The sequence below is a fragment of the Cavia porcellus genome, unplaced genomic scaffold, assembly GCF_034190915.1.
Source record: "Cavia porcellus strain 051 isolate PalLab524CR breed Dunkin Hartley unplaced genomic scaffold, mCavPor4.1 scaffold_23, whole genome shotgun sequence".
Classification (NCBI taxonomy): Eukaryota; Metazoa; Chordata; class Mammalia; order Rodentia; family Caviidae; genus Cavia; species Cavia porcellus.
In genome coordinates, this window is record NW_026947506.1 from 11,593,336 (window position 1) to 11,611,831 (window position 18,496).

An 18,496-nucleotide genomic window follows, 5' to 3' on the forward strand; every position below is an offset into this window, starting at 1 on the left:
TTATTTGCTGTTTCTATTTCTTCATCTGAGAACTGTGTATTTCATCTCAGATGCACATTTTTGGATTGAGTCTTTAAATCTGGGAAGACTGAATTTTTTGAGTTTTTGGTGCTCTCAATAGTAATCCTTTGTCTGAGGAACAGCTGGCAAACATTTTCTCCCACGTTGTGGGTTGTCTCTTCACTCTGCTGGTAGTTTCTTTTGCTGTTAGAAAGCTTTTCAGATCCCACTTGATTCTAGGTGATGTTGCTGTTCAATCCATGTTTTCTTCATAAAGTCTTTGCTTACATCAATGTCTTCTAGAGTTTTACTTACTCTATCTTCCAGCGGATTTAATGTTTCTGTTTTAATATAAGATCTTGGATCTATTCTGATCTTAGCTTAATACACGTTGAAAGATATGGGTCCAGTTTTAATATTCAGCATGTGTAGAGCCTTTTTTCCAGCAACGTTTATTAAAGAGGCTATCTTTCTTCCAGTGACTGTGTTTGGCACCTTTGTCAAAGATAAGATGGTTTAGTGTGTCTGGGGTTGTTTCTCCATCTTTTAATTTGTTCCTTTGGTCTTTGGGTCTGGTTTTGCTTTGTTTTACTTACTGTCTGTACCACACTTTTTTTTTTTTATCCCAGTAGCTTTATAGTATAATTTCAAGTCAGGGATTGTGAAGGACCCTATCTTGTATTTGTTACCCAGGATCACCTTTGCTATTGTAAGTCTCTTCTGGTTCCAGATGAATTTTAGGATTTATTTTGTGTAATTCTTTGAGATATGCTATTGGGGTTTTGGTTGGGATTGCACTGAATCTGTACAAAGTTTTGGAAGTATGGCCATTTTCACTATATTGATTTTTCCTGCCCCAAAGCATGGGATACCTCTCCATTTTCTAATATCCTGTTCAATCTCCTTCTCAAAAGTACTATAGTTTTCAATATGTAATCTATTAACTAGTGATTTCCTATTGTTTATTTTTTCTGAAATTCTGTACCCTATTTCTGTTTTTTTTTTTTCTTTTTCTCCTTAACAAATAGAGTACTATAGTTTTTGATGTAGAGGTCATTTACATCCTTTGTTAGATTGGTTCCTAATTATTATATTTTGTTGGATGTTATTGTAAAAGTTATTGTTTCCTTGATTTCTCTTTCCACGAGTTTTTTATTCTTGTATATGAAGTCTATTGATTGTTGAGTTTTGACTTTGTAACCAGCTACATTACTGAATTTGAGTATTGAATTAGAAGTCTTTTGCAGGAATTTTTAGGGTCTTCTAAGTAGAGTATCATGTTATCTGCAAATAATGGTATTTTAAGATTTTCCTTTTCTATCTTTATTCCTTTTATTTCTTTCTCTTGTCTAATTGCTCCAGTTAGTTTCCAGGACTATATTGAATAAGAGTGGAGACAGTGGACATCCTAGTATTATTCCTGATTTTAGCGTAAAAGTTTCAGTTTTTGTCCACTTAGTATGAGGTTGACTGTTGGTCTGTCATAAAAGGCTTTTATCAGGTGGAGATAAACATCATCTCTCCCAATTTTTGTAGAATTTTTATTATGAATAGGTGCTGGACTTTGTCAAAATCTTTTTCTGCATCTACTGAAATGATCAAAGGATTTTTGTCTTTGGATTTGTCACTACGGTGTATTCTGTGTATGGATTTATGTATGTTGAACCATCCCTGAATTCCAGCGAAGAATTCCACTTGATCATGGTGTACAGTCTTCTTGATGATGTTCTGCAGTCTGTTTGCCAGTATCTTATTGAGGATTTTTGCTTCAGTGTTCATTAGGCAGATTGGCCTGTAATTCTCTATCTTATTTGGATTCTTCTGTGGTTTTAGTATCAGGGTAATGCTTGCTTCCAGGAATGAATTTGGAAGTACCACTTCCCATTCAATTTCATTGAAAAGTTTGAGAAGTAGTGGTGTTAGGTCTTCTCTAAATTTCTTGTTTCATGGCTACCCCTGCTTTCTTTCAGGGCTCAGTAGACTCTTTGCATAATGGGCTGCAAATGTTTTCAGGATTCAGGTTCAATCCTCCAGGGAGGAATTAATCCCCTGATGTTGGAAAACATTCTGAGCCCAGGCTGGGGCAGGACACAACAGAATAGCAAGTGGGAAGGCTGTGTGAAGGCAGCGGACTTCACTTTCAAGATTTTCACTCTTATCTCTATTAATTTTCCACCTAGAAACCCAGTATGTGAACACAAAATGAGCAGTTACTGTGTAAAGCGAAGACACTACATTTACATGATAGTAATAATATGCAACAGAGTAAAGATGAAAGAAAAGTGAACATCAGGTCTCCAAGACAAGCTTGCTACTCATTCAGACTCATAAAAAGCCTGAATTCTGGAAGTGATCATATTGCCAAGCAATTGCTGAAATGGAACCAAATTCCCAATCCCATTAAACATTTCCTTCTGATGAGCCAGGGACACCTAAGGACTTCAAACTCTTTCTCCTTGCCCTATAGTTCCCTTGACACAAATTGCCACTCTGCTCTTCAGAATTTTAATATTCCTAGAGGGCATCTGTTCCCTAAAGCCAGGTGATCCATTTGTTAAAAACATTTTGGCTTCAGAAATGTGTAGGATATTAGTATGATCACTTCTATGTGTATATGTTGGAGTCATGTGAGTTGGAACCCAAGAACCAAATCTGGTCCCTGGATCCTTCCTCTCAGACCCCAAAACTGTTTTCTGGCTCCTTGACTTCATAAAAAAGTTACCTTTTCCTTTTCACTTCTATTTTCCAAGACATTTCTGCATTGGAAACAGTCAAAACCAAACTTCCCTCATGGAAACAATGAGATAAAAGAGTATATTTTTGTTAAATTCTGTAAGTCGGATATTTTGTACCTGTATAAAAGTAAAGAAATAAATATTTAACATAGTTCAGCTAGGTGTATGTCCTAAATAATTTTTCAAATGTATCAACTCATTCTTCAACTAATTGTGTGAATGAGTTTTTAATCTATGAAAACCCTTGACAGTTTTTCATCATGTACCTATTCAATTTGAGTCCAGCAATTCTTTGCAGATCAAAACCACTAATTTCCTGTACAGTCCATTGTCTGCCAAGCAGGCAGAACTGCCTCGTTGCCAACAGGCATCTGGTGATGAATTCATGGTTGAAACGAACTGCTAGAAACACCTAGACTCATGGTACATAGTACTTAGCAAGCTGATGGAGGCCTCCTTTATTATCTACCAATTTCACTTGTAAGTACGACTTAGAAAAATTTGTGCAGAATACTCACAGTGATGTGAAGAGGTGTGTGATCATGCCTTCTGAGAAATCACTATAATACCCCTCAATACATTAATAATGTAGCATATGTTGATATGGTAGCAATATGTTGATAAGGTAGTAATATGCTTTTTGATAGGTAGCATAACACTTCCATCTACAGGTACCGAAAAGCTTACATGCAGTAAACTTTTCAGGAAACTTACAATTATCCTATTTGGAAGTTAATTTTCTTTTGGGGCCTATACCTAAATCTCCGGGCCCAAACAAGTACACAGCAAAAGACTAAAAGAATGAGACAAGTGGCATTCTCTTGAGGGCAGCAGGAAGAGTGAAATCCTCTTCAGAGTTCATAACTCTGCTAGCCGGCCAGCCAACTTTCACTAGGCAGCCCATATTTAATCAGAACAAGCAAGGAATTGAGTGGACAATGGAGGAAACCTGAGCAGGCTTCTGGGACAGATTCAAGGAACCCTCAGAGCAACAGATGATGCTAATTAAGGAAAACCATCCAGCAATGGCCTATATTACTCCTTGAGGTGTCTCCTCATTCTCCCTTCAATCATGCTTAGGCCACACCACAGCCCTGCACATGTATTCAGCTTCAATGCTTTCCAACATCTCTCTCTCTTTTTGTTTTGTTGACTCCCAGGATGGGTGGCCAGCTCAAGGTGGGGAAGCTTTGAGGAGAATTCCAATTTAAACTCATCATAGTCCATCAGTTCATAACAGTAGTCAGTTACCAGCATAGCCAGCAATTGTCAGAGGATGTTAGTGATCCGAGCTTCCCCCACAGCCAACATTTTACATTGCACTGTACCCCCAGAGGCCAGACTTTTCTGCCCGGAGGTTCAAGACCAAGCTAACATGAGACCTGCATTAACTACAATCATTTCCTTAGTTCCTATAAAGGTCACTTAGGTCTTCTCAGGAGTTATTTAGAACCATGCATAGCACCTTATGGCTCTTCTGTCAGTGTCAGCCACCTAGAAAAGTCACAGCAATTTCTTGACCAAGTTGGTTTCTGTGAAAGCTTGGGATATAGTTCTCTTGGTGATTCTCCTTTGGCACACCTTGCATCAAAGATCAATTTCCTCTGTGGTCTCATCATCTTCTTGATCAGAATACCAGGTACTCACTGAGTATCTTCGCACGATGCAGTGAGAGGTTCTCTTATGTTCTGAGTCTCCACCAACCTTGAAGGGCTGGGTTGGCTATCCTTTTAGCCCATCTGTTTCTCTAGATTTTAGCCTCTAAACCTTAGCTGTTGAACATCCAGAAGAGGAGATTGATAATAATACAGTATATTAGAGGCAGTAAGCTTAACATTACTATTTTATCTAAACATGAAGCACCTTAGAACATCACATGAAACCTATTTTCTACTATCTGTCTATTTTAAGACTTGAATACATACAGGGTTAACAGTTACATATTGTCCAGAGTAAATCAGGAATCAGATCCATTCATGTTATTGTATCCTGATATCATGACATTCTTGCAATTATCTGAATTTCTGTATTGACATAAAATATCCTTTTAAATCAGTCACCCTTATCTAATACTCATGAAATTTCTTGTGTATTATTGACCAACATATTGACATTTAGTAGAATTGAATCTCACAAGTCTTTGGTATCAGCAGAGGTGTGCATATGACACAAAAATCTGTTACCAGAAGTAATCCCCATTTTACAATCATGGAGTCTTATGCATCCAGAAATATGCATGTATGGAATATATCATGAAGTTGATTACAATCAACTGTCATAACCATGTCAAAGCTTTATACAGGCATCTTCAAACCAAAAATATGTATTACTTTTTTTGATAATGACCAATGTGAACATTTAGGAATACATTTCATAAATTTATTTGAGGTGTCTACTATAATTCTATGGAGATCATTGAGGTCTCTAGTCAATAAATAAGAACTGGTTAAAAATGTTACCAGGAAGCTGCTTTCTTATTTATTTATTTATTTTTATCTGTACCTTGGATCCAACTCACGACCATGCGCTTGCAAAGCAGGCGCTTATGCCACTGAGCTAAATTCCAGCCCCTGCATTCTTATTTATCAATCAGAGTTCTGTCCACCGATCTCATTGCTGAGGGATTTGGTTTATTTATTTTTTTAAATTGATTTTTATTTAAAGATAGACAAAAGAAAACAAAACAGGTAGAAATAACACATACTTTCAAAGAAAAAAATAAACAGAAATAAATCACTAATTCGTGTTTACATATTGTCCTCTTACAAATAATTGTTCAAGATAGAAAAGAGAAACATATAAATGGGAATTCAAACAGAGAGACTGCAAATAGTTCGGTTCAACTACCTAATAAAAACTAAGTAATATGGCTATCAATCCTATACACTTAAACATGTATGCATTTATCCATATCTTCATTTATGTTGAGATTAAACAAACCAAAGCAGATTAAAATCACTCTGATCAAAGCTTAATATTATTGTTGGATTTTACATCATGACACTCCAGAATCAGCACTGGTACTGTAGTGCCTTTTTTCCCCCTTCAAAGTATTTGTTAATTTCATCATGTGTCATAAAATCAGTTCTCATAAACTGTTGATAGATTTTACGGAAGCATGCATCTTAACATGTATTTCTATACTTCCTATATTAGAGAGAGAGAGAAACAGAACAAAGCAGGGCAGAGCAAAACATAATCCTATAGACACATAAAGCTAAAAAGACATATAAAACTGCTGTACAAGGAGTTCTACTATGGTTACTATGTTGTCTCTTGTTATTATCAATAGAAATGGTTATATCATCAGATAAAGTATAATTGAATATATCAGTGCATAACAGTATTAATACAAATACAACTTTGTAGATAGCATAGAGCTACAAAAACAGGTAGTAATCAAATCAGAATGGGTATTGTAGTGAATCATTGTCATTTTCAGGATAGTTGTCTATACTCTCTGTCTTGATACTATCAACCTAGGAGTTTTGAATAAAATCTGTCAATAACAAGTAGCAATCAAACAAATCATATTTAACTAAGATCAGTCATTATATAACAGTGTAAGTTATAGAAGGATCTCTTTTAAGTTAATAGGAAATTAAAGATGATTACTGCGCTACATCCTGATATTTGTGGGGTAGCTGTCTGTGCCCTCAGATCTAGTGCTTGTAAAAAAACTAGGATGGAGAGCCGGGTTGGTGACTCATGCCTGTAATCCCAGCACTCGGGAGGCTGAGGCAGGAGGATCATTTTAAGTTCAAGACCAGACTGGGCTACAGAGTGAGCTCAAGGCTAGCCTGAACTGCAGAGCGAGACCCTGTCTCAAAAAGACAAAAACAAAAAACTGGGATGGAATAAGTTCTATCTAAGGAGAGTGGTGCAAGTAATATGGGTTTTAATGCCTGATACACTAATAGCAATATCTTCTTCTGTCTTTTTAAAGACTATTCATCTCCTTTCACTCCCCCAGGATGTACTGTGTATTTTTGGGTCTCCCCAACACCCTTGGTTTTATATTGCGGGGGCCAACCTGCTATTTACCTAAGTGTTACTGAACTTTCTCACTCCTGGACTTGATCTCTAGTTGTATTTCTTTACTTACTAAAGTCTGTCTTTTCAACCTATCCATAAATACTGGTTCAATTGCCCCTTTTCCTCTTTCATTCCCTATCACATCGAGTTCTATTTTCTCATATTTTATTTGGTCCAAATACCCTTCTTTAGGTTAATTATATTTCCTATAAAGAGCATCTCAGTGAGCCCTACCTCTTGATCCACTCTGCCTGTGATTATCTCTTTTTTTCCTTTAATTTAGTGTTTATAGGCCATCTATATTAGAAATTATATCCAACCTTCTCTGCCTCATTTCTGTTGTGTTCTTTGTCTGTCATTAGTTGTCTGCTTGTCTTCTTCATTTCACTTTTTGCTCCATTCATTGTGGCTTCTCTTGCAGTGTTCCTGAAATCTTGATGCTTTTCTCTCTCTTTAGAGTAGTAGTATGTAGTATTCTCTATAGGGTTGGATTGGTGGTTGTGAATTCCCCCAGTTCTTCTTTATGTTGGAAGCATCTTGTTTCTCCATTAATTTCTAGCGAAATTTTTCAGGATACATCAATCTGGGATGGAGGTTATTTTCTTTCAGGGCTTGGAATACTTTGCTCTATGCTCTTCTTGATTTTATAGTTTGTGCCAAGAAGTCTGACATAATTCTGATGGGCTTTCCCTTATAAGTGATGTATTTCTTGTCTCCGACAGCTTTTAATATTATGTTCTTATATTGGATTTCTAGGATCTTGATTATTATATGCCTATGTGTAATTCTGTTATGGTTTAGGTAATTGGAGTTCTGTATGCCTCATACATCTGAGTATCTTTTCCTTTTCCTATGCTTGGGAAGTTTTCCTTAATTATTTTTGTGAAAAGCCTTTGTAGTTCTTTTGATTGTACCCCTGCTTCTTCATTCACATTCGTTATTCTTAAGTTACACATTCTCTTGTCATCTTCTAGCCTCTGTATTGTTACTGCTTGTTTCCATGTTATTTGTAAGAAATCTTTCCTTTCATGATTCCACATTGGAAACCTCTCCACTAATTTGGATAATCTATCCTTAGTTTCTTTCAAGCAGTTTTGACAATTTTCAACTGAGTTTTTAATTTCCTGGTAGTCTCTTTGAACAGGCTTCATGTATTCTATGCTTTCTCTATTTTCTTCATGAAACAATCTCCCCTTTTTTTGTGTTCTTCCCTTCTTCTAAGTTTTTTCTTGGGAGGTGCTTAGCATTTCTTTAATTATTCTAATTATATCTTGGTTTACTTGGTTAAATACTTCACCTTTGACCTTTTCTATGAGGTCCTAAAAATATCGCTTTATGTCTACTGGTGCCATGTCTGATATTGTATGTTTGCTGTCCTCATTCTCCTTTGCATTTACCTTTCCTGGATCAATGTTCTTAGGATGCGGGAGTGGGAACCCTTTCTTTTTGCTTCCTCTTTTCTTATTTTTTGTTCCTTCCATACAGGTGTATATAGGAGGCGCATCTTCTTTCTTTGTTGGTTACAGTTTGTCTAAAGTGCTGACTACATGTTCTTGCCCAGTGCAGTGTACTATGGAGATACAGACCAGGGCAGCCTATGCTGGGCCTGCCCCTCTGGGTTAGTCAGCCTACTGAAGGCTTCACTGTATTAGGGTGCACTTACAGGCATTGGGACTGGTATGGACTAGCCTATTGGTCTCAGTCTGAGGTGTGACCCAGGTCAGGTGCTCCCCAGCAATCCAACTTGATAATGGAGAAACTGACTGAAGTCACTGCAGCCCCTTGTTCTGGCCAATTTGCCTGGTCTCAGAATGTCATCTGTTGGAGGGCCTTTTTCTCTATGGAAGGGTTTTGATTCCCATCACTCACCACAGGTCAATGCAGGGTTCCCTGCCAGCTCAGCTCTCAGTTCAGATCACTGACTCCCATCCTCAGTGCGAATGCATCTCCAGTGAATTGAAACTGGTGAGCTTTTGGGTAGCTCCATAAATCTTGGCTGCATGAGATCAAGCGTATCAGCCGCAGCGAGTTCATGCAGTGAGTTCAAGTGGCAGCACTGACACTGTAGCTGTTCAAATAGTAGCACTGGGACTGTATTTTTAATTGGTTTCTCTCAACTTAGATTGTTCCAGGATTGGGAGGGACTCTCTCCCTCTGTTTGGGACTCAATATGCTGTATTATTTTAAGAATCTAAGTTGACTATCTCAGGGAGCCTCTGTAGCCTGCTGTTATCTATCCACAATCATTCCTCCTCCAGGACTTCATTTATTCATCCTAATAATATTATTTCTAAATAATGAGCCTATCAACTCAGTGATAAATAACAACATATTACATTCATATACCCAGTCAAGCTGCTGGCAACCAATGTGAAACCATGCATTGTAAATTCACAAGCAAACAAATCTTTGATCAAACAATCCAAATGTAGAAAAAGAGAAAAGTTACTGAGCTTAAAATGAAAGGAACAGCTGTTCAAAGAGTGGACAATTGGACAGACATAGATGATCTGTGTAGATTCAAACAAACAGAAATCAGCACACAACTTGTCGGGGTATGTGAGAACATTTAAGTTCCCCAGAAGCCGTTTATGTACTTGTACCATGTCCCTTTGTTAAACTAGCTGCCCTCTTATACTCCAATCTCCCAGTGCTGGAACACCTGTTCATCTTGAGTGCTCCATGCCCTCAGGTGTTTCCCAGATATTCTGTGCCACTTAGGCATGTCTGTATGGGCATTTTTGCTTTCTGCTTTACAGGTACGAACAATCAACTAGATCAGCAACTCCCAGCAACTGCTTACAAACAGACTGAACAAACAGGCAACTGATATATGGACAGATTGACAAACTTCTTATAAAATCAGAGTGCATTCAAGCATATCCTTCATCAAGCCAAATTACAATACCTTCTTACAAATTTAGAATACACAACTATAAGTCAACCAGTTGGATTTGGATTTGTTTTAGACCAAATAGCAGAGATCTTGTATAAAATGATCCAAGACCTGATTCAGGTGACATGGTGGAATTATGTTGTGTAGCCAGTGATGCCAACTCATTCCGTGCAGGGCAAACAATGAGCAGGAATACACACAAGGCCTTAGCAAAAAATACTGAAGGATAGCCCTTTCAGATCAGCTGAGGTACCAGCCCTGGCCCACATGGGTCTTGTGGAGTTTTGTATAATACAAAAGGGTTTGTCACAGGAATATTCTGGTAAGAATGTATTTGAATCAGGGAAGAAGACAGCCTCATTGGGACAGACAACTGACTTAAAGTAAACATCCCCATGGACAGAATAGTAAAAACCTGTGCAGGAAGTGCATATTTCTTCTTTAATTGTTTAAAGAGAAGAGATTTTCTTTTCTCATTTTTTATTTAAAACTGACTAAACAAAACAGAAAACAGGTAGAAATGATATATGATTTCAAAGAAAAACTAACCTGTAAGAAATCACTGGTTGATGTTTACATATTGTCCTCTTACAAATAAGTGTTCAAGATACAAGAGTGGAATATATAAAATGGGGATTCAAACAGTGAGACTGCAAACAGTTCTGTTCAACTATTCAACAAAAACTTAGTAATATGGTTATCAATCCTAAACACTTAAACATATATGAAATTACCCATATCTTCATTTATGTTGAGATTTTAAAAAACCAAAGAAGGGGACACCGGTCCGGCACCGCTGCTGCCTCTCCCGCCTGGGGCCCATACTACCACCGCTGGGGACTGGAAGGTGTGCATCCAGCCGAGTGGAGGCCGGCCCTGCTGCTGCCTCTCCTGCCTGGGGCCCATACTACCACCGCTGCAGACCAGAAGGTGTGTGTCCAGCTGAGCAGAGGCGACTCCAGTCTGGCCCTGCTGCTGCCTCTCCCACCCGGGGCACATACTACTGCCGCTGGGGACCGGAAGGTGTATGTCCAGCCCAGCGGAGGGGACTCAGGTCCGCCCGCAGACTCCTCTGGCCAAGGAGCACACCACAGCTGCTGGCCAGAAGGAGGGAGCTGGGTCGAGCTGCTGAAACCTGCTCTGACCTCGCCTGTGAACTTCTTATGATCTGGAGAGCACCAGCACTGCTGTCACTGCCTGGAGGAAGGAGCAGTCCCACTGAGGAGGGGAGCTTTGCTACCAGAAGGGGAAACTGTGCAAATTGAGGAAGCTTTAGGTCTACCTGAGACGAGCCAGGCAAGCCTCTTTTAATCCAGGGGCTCCATTGCCCAAGGAGGGAGCTACTACAAGAGGAGTCCCAAGAGCCCAGGACATGAGTCAATTTACAACATGACCAGGGGAAACTCTGGAACAACACTTGAAACACAGTAATATAGGAAAATGACAAAACAAAAGACCAAAATGCAATCTCAAACATCCAACCCATCCCAAGAAAGCCTAGGAGCATGTACATAGAAGAAAATACATGCCATATACCTAAAGTACCTGAAACAATAGTAACAGAAAGAAAGAAGGAGCTCTGGGAAGCTTTGAAGGAATTCAAACTATCAATAATCTATCAGGTAAAACAAGAAATAATAAAAGAAATGAAGGAGATGCTGAACATATCTAAAGAAGACACAGCTAAAAAATTGAAGGAACTAAACAAAAGGATAGACTCTATGGATGAACAATACAAGAAACAAACAGAATATATAAAACAGACGCAAAGAGATATACAGGAAACCAAAAGCAACATTGAAAGTTGTAAAAACTGCCTGAATTAATGCGAAGATAGAATTTTGGACCTTGAAGACAAGATTGCAGCCAGTGAACAGGAAAGGAAAGATCTTTTAAAAATAACAAGAAATCAAGAAATAACAATTCAATACCTGCAAGATGACGCAAAGAAAAACAACATAAGGTTGATAGGGATAAATGAAAAAGAAGGAGACAATACAAAGGATGTCAAGAGGATATTTAGAGAAGTAATTGCTGAAAACTTCCCAAACATGAAATTGGACTGATATCAGGATCAATGAGGCATATAGAACTCCAAACAGCCATAACCAAAATAAAACTACACCCAGACATATAATAATCACCATTCCAGAAACTGAACAAAAGAATAGAATATTAAAAGCTGTCAGAGAGAAAAGACAGATCACCTATAAAGGAAAACCTATCAGAATCACAGCAGACTTCTCAACACAAACAATAAAGGCAAGAAGAACATGGAGTGAAGTATTTCAGACCATAAAGGAAAATGATTTCCAACCTAGACTGATGTAGCCTGCAAAGCTTTCCTTCAAAATTGATGGAGAAATAAGATACTTCCATGACAAAGAACAGCTGAAGAAATTCATGATCACCAAGCCAATCCTGCAAAGAATACTGAAAGACAGTCTAGATACACTTAAGAAAAAACCACTTAGCAAAGCAGACAATTAAATAGAACAGAAAGATAAAGATGCAACAGCAGAAATATAACCTGTCACTAATAAACCAATATATAACAGTTATAACCATTAACATAAATGGTCTCAATGCACTAATTAAAAGAAATAGACTGGAAGAACTGATCAAGAAACAAAATCCAACCATATGCTGTCTACAAGAAACCCATCTAACCCAAAAGGATACTCACAGACTGAAAGTCAAAGGATGGAAAACAATACTTCATGCAACAGGAACCCCCAAAAAAGTGGGGGTAGCCATTCTGTTTGCAGACAATGTGAACTTCAAACCAATAATGATCAGAAGAGACAAAGCAGGTCACTACATACAGGTTACGGGAAAACTTCAAGAGGAAGAGATAACTATCTTAAATATATATGCACCAAATTCCAAAGCACCCAGTTATATAAAACAAGTAATATCAGAAATGAAAAACCAAATTAGCAGTAATACAATTATAAGAGGAGATTTTAACACACCATTGACATGAATGGACAGATCAACAAGATAGAAAATCAGCAAAGAGATAAAAGAACTGAATCACACCTGCGAACAAATGGAATTGATAGACATATACAGAGTATTCTGCCCAACAACAACAGAATACACATTTTTCTCAGCAGTACATGGGTCACTCTCTAAAATAGACCATATATTAACTCACAAAACATATTTAAAGAAATGCAAAAGAGTTGAAATCATCCCCTGCATGTTATCAGATCATTGCACTATGAAATTAGTAATTAATGATAAAAGATACTGCAAAACTCCCATAAACACATGGAAACTGAATAACACACTCTTGAGTAATCAGTGGGTAAGAGAGGAAATTAAAGAAGAAACTAAACAATACCTACAAACAAATGAAAACACAAATACAACTTACCAGAATCTGTGGGACGCAATGAAAGCTGTCCTCAGAGGGAAATTTATTGCACTGAGTTCCCACATCAAGAAAACAGAACAAATACAAATAAATAACTTGATGCTACATCTCAAACATCTAGAAAAAGAAGATCAAGTCAAGCCCAAAGCCAAAAGAAGAGAGAAAATAATAAAAATCAGAGCAGAAATCAATGCAATAGAGACTAAGAAAACAATACAAAGAATCAATGAATCAAAAAGTTGGTTCTTTGAAAGAATAAATAAAATCGATAATTCCCTAGCCAACCTTATTTAAAAAAGTGAATAAAAAGCTCAAATTCATGCAATAAGGAATGAAAAAGGTGAAATCACTACAGACCCAATAGAAATATAGAAGATCATCAACACCTGTATCAAAAACCTCTACTCTCAAAGGTTTGATTAAACAGAAGAAATAGACAGATTTCTAGAAGCATATGAAGTACCAAAGCTAGGTCAAGAAGAAGTAAAACTGCTGAATAACCCAATTTCTATTCATGAAATCGAAAATGTAATTAAGTCATTACCTACAAAGAAGAGCCCAGGCCCAGATGGATTCACAACAGAATTCTACAAGAAATACAAAGAGGACCTAATGCCAACACTCCTCAAACTCTTCAATGAAATTGAAAGGGAAGAAATCCTTCCTAAGTCATTCCTGGAAGCAAATATTACTCTAGTACCAAAACCTGAAAAAGACCCAACTGAAAAAGAGATCTACAGACCAATCTCCCTAATGAACACAGATGCAAAGATCCTCAATAAAATATTGGCAAATAGAATGCAGCAAGTCATCAAGAAGATTATACACCATAACCAAGTGGGATTCATTCCAGATAGGCAGGGATGGTTCAATACATGTAAATCAATAAATGTAATCCACCATATCAGTAGAGTGAAAAGTAAGAATCACATGATCATTTCTATAGATGCAGAAAAAGCTTTTGATAAGATCCAATATTCATTTATGATAAGAACCTTACAGAAAATTGGAATAGATGGTCTTTACCTCAACATAATAAAGGCCATCTATGACAAACCAACAGCCAGTATCATACTAAATGGCCAAAAATTGAAAGCCTTTACTTTAAAATCAGGCACAAGACAAGGATGTCCCCTGTCACCGCTCCTATTTAATATAGTACTGGAAATACTAGCCAGAGCAATTAGACATGAAAGAAAAATAAAAGGTGTAAAGATAGGAAAAGAAGTGAAATTATCACTATTTGCAGATGATATGATACTCTACATAGAAGACCCCCAAAACTCCATTGAAAAACTCCAAGATATAATAAATAAATTCAGCAATGTGGCTGGATACAAAATCAATACTCAAAAATCAATAGCATTCTTATATACTAACAACAAAATCACAGAGAGAGAAATAAGAGAAGCCACACCCTTCACACTAGCAACCAAGAAAATGAAATATTTACGAATTACTCTCACGAAAGAAGTGAAAGACCTATACAGGGAAAATTATAATACATTGAAAAATGAAATTGAAGATGATCTCAGGAAATGGAAAGACATCCCTTGCTCATGGATAGGAAGAATAAATATTGTGAAAATGGCCATCCTCCCAAAACTGGTATACAGATTCAATGCAATTCTGATAAAAATACCATCAACATACCTCATAGATCTCGAGAAATCAATCCTAAAATTCATCTGGAATCAGAAGAGACCTAGAACAGCAAGGACAGTTCTAAGCAGCAAAGGCAAGGCAGGAGGCATCACAATCCCTGACTTGAAGTTATACTACAAAGCAACTGTAGTAAAATCAACATGTTACTGGACTTAAAACAGAGCTGAAGACCAATGGAATAGATTAGAAGATACAACCACAACTACAAGCACACTCAACCACCTTATCTTTGATAAAGGGGTCATACATGTTCACTGGAAGAATGACAGTCTCTTTAATAAATGGTGTTGGAAAAACTGGCTGTCCATATGCTGAAAACTAAAACCCATGCCTGTCACCATATACTAGAATAAAATCTAAATGGATCAAAGATCTAAATATTAAAACAGAAACAATAAATCTATTGGAAGACAAATTTGGTAAAAACCTTGAAGACATACGGGTAGGTAGAGAATTCATGAACAAGACTCAAACCCCACGGGAAATACTTCCCAGAGTCAATAACTGGGATTACATCTTATTAAAAAGTTTCTGTACATCGAAAGAAATCTCTAACATAGCGAAAAGAAAACCCACAAACTTGGAAAAAATCCTAGTGAACTGTCCCTCAGACAAAGGACTTCTGTCTAAAACATACAAAAGAATTTTAAAAAACCAGACCCACAAAATTCAAAGACCCCATCCAAAAATGGGCATCGGAGATGAATAAACAATTTTCAGATGAAGAAATACAAACGGCAAATAAATATATGAAAAAATGTTCAGCATCACTAGTCATTAGAGAAGTGCAAATTAAAACCACACTGAGATTTCATCTCACTCCTGAAAGAATGGCCAAGATCAAGAAAACCACGAACAACAAATGCTGGACAGGCTGTGCGGAAAAAGGAACTCTTTTGCACTGTTTGTGGGAGTGTAGACTGATGCAACCATTGTGGAGGTCAGTCTGGAGATTTCTCAGAAAGCTGGGACTGGAAGCACCATTTGACCCAGCTATTCCACTTCTAGGCATACTCCCAGAAGAACTGAAAGCATCATACCACAGTGATATATGTGCACCCATGTTTATAGCAGCACAATTTGTAATAGCCAGATCTTGGAAACAACCTAAGTGTCCATCAACTGAGGAATGGATAAAAAAGTTGTGGTATTTTTATACAATGGAATACTACTCAGCTATAAAGAATGATCACATTGAGACATTTATAAATAAATGGACGCAATCGAGACCGTACTCATAAGTGAAATAAATCAAACTCACTTGTATAAATACCGAATAGTTTCCCTAGTGTAAGAAATGATAAGAATACATGAAAGTACGTGGTAATCATGATTCCCAGTCACACTGGTTTCAAGCCATATAATGTTTTCACTCATTACTTGGAATGGTTTTAATTTGGGTGGTTTTATTTTATTGTCTGTGATACTACAAATAACTATTTTGAAGAGAATAAGAGTGTAGTAGCTAGCGCTGATTTAACATCATCCTGTTTTGAAGCCCCATCAAGTTGTTGTTCATTTGTTTCCATTGGTTCTAACATGGAGTACGTTATTATATCTTAATGTATGTGATAGTGTAAGCAAGTTTTTTATAGACAAAGAGATAATATAGAAATTGATGTTTTGTTTCTGCTAGATGGTTCTAAATACCCTGCAATAATCTCTTTCTCTTGAACGGTCTCACACTGTCTTGATAAATTGATGGTATAGTATAGGAAGTTAGACTCAAATATTTCAAGGAAAGTGTCACTATGGTAACTACTATTAGTGTCAAGCTATCTGGGGGTGAAACACAATGATGGTTAAATTTTTCGATTCTGACCAGTGTTGTTATATTGATATTTTCTTTTTTTTAATCTCAGTCTCCCCCCCCTTTTTCTTTCCTTTTTTTAAAAAAAATTAATTTATTTCTTAGTATCTTTTAACTAAGGGAAAACTAAATTAAAAATAGTGCGATAGATTATAGTAATTATTTTGTTTCCCTATTAACCTGATTTGAACCCCTGTAGTGTTCTCCATATCTTGTTCTGACTGATTTTATTATATTCTGTTTCACTTAATAGTATCAAGTTTGAGGTATAGGCAACCATTTGGAAGGCAACCACATATTCTATGATGCCCGTTATTATTTGACTATTATCTTCTTTGGAATCTTGTAAGCTCTCCAATGTGGTTTTATTGGTCTTATGTACAGTTTTGTTCAGTTCTGTTATACTAGCTGATATAGGCTACTCTTTTTAGGATAACAAGAGGCCTAATGGTAACCATTGTTGATCACCTAGTAATCCTCCCCCCCTTTTTTCATTTTATGCTATGTCCATCCTCCTGATCTAAATGACTCTGTTTTTCTTTGTCACATTGGGTTTTTCTTTGGTCCATTTTGTTTTGTTTTTTGGTTTTTGGCCTTTTTAAAAATCTTTTTTCTTTTCCTCTTCAAAGAAAAAGTTAAAAAAACTGTGGAAGTAATGGAAACTAAAATGTGTGATTGTTAGTGTAAAAAAAAAGAGGAAGGAAAGTGATCTATAGGATATAACTGCAAGTTTATTTGGTTGTGTGGGATAGAGAATCATATTCCTGAGTTTTTCTTGGATCATTGAACAGAACTGACTGCAATCTCACTGTATTAATCTCCACTTTGTATGCTTTAATTTTGTAATCTGGACGACTGTTGTGTGGGATGACAATGTGTGATCTATTGACTGGTGAACTCTTATTGTATGTTTTTTCTCTTGAAATTCTGTGTTGCTTCTAGCCTTTTATTGTCTTGCTCCATTTAGTTTTGTTTTTCTCTTTAAATAAAAAAAAAAGAAGGATAAAATCAGTTTGAACAATGAATAATGGTATTCCTGGATTGCACATCATGACACTCTGGGATCAGCACTTCAAAGAAGATATTTGAGTGTATAATGAGCTTTTTCAATGATATCTGGGCCAGTGGGATTGTAAGGGATACAAGTTACATGACAAATTTGCCATGTGGAACAAAGGGAAGCAAAAGCCTGTGAGGTATAGGCTGGGCCATTGTCAGTTTTAAGGAAGGAAGATACACCCATGACTGCAAATGCAGCCAGGAGATGTTGAATTACAGGTTGGGCAGATTCACAATGCAGTGGTGAAGCACAAATGAAAACAGAAAATATCAACAGAAACATGAAGAAATGAAAAAGTTTTAAGGAGGAATACTGTGTGGCATGTTTACCAAAGGTCATTGAAAGAGAATCCACAAGAGTTGACAGTTTCACAGGGAAATGGGTGAGGCATGGCAGGAAAATGGAAACCAATGGAAATAAAAGCTTTACCTACAGAACGTGGAATGTGAAACAGTTTATGCAAGGAACAAGCAAATTTGTGAATAAAGGCATGGCTTTCTTTAGTGTTATCAAAAAGAGCATAGAATACAAAGTGAGCCCAAGGCAAGCCTGAACTGCATAGAGTGACCGTTCCTCAAAAAAATCCCTACCACCCAAAAGAGGGTAGAGAATATGCAGTGCTTTATCAGAAATAGCATTATCTTGTAAAAAGCCAGGGAGGGGTTAGTGACTACATATATGTAAAGAAAAAGAGGGACATGGTTAGGGCAAAGAAGAGCCTGTAGATGTAAAAAAGAGAAACAAAGTGTGAATCTATTTCCATAGGAGAGATAACGATAGAAGATAAGTCCAGGATAAGATAATGTATACATAGTCATTAACTAAGTTAAGGGCATGGGATAAAAACCTTGCAAAACAAGGATAATAGGAGACAGTTCACTACATTGACAGGAGGTTTGTGGTAAAGAATACA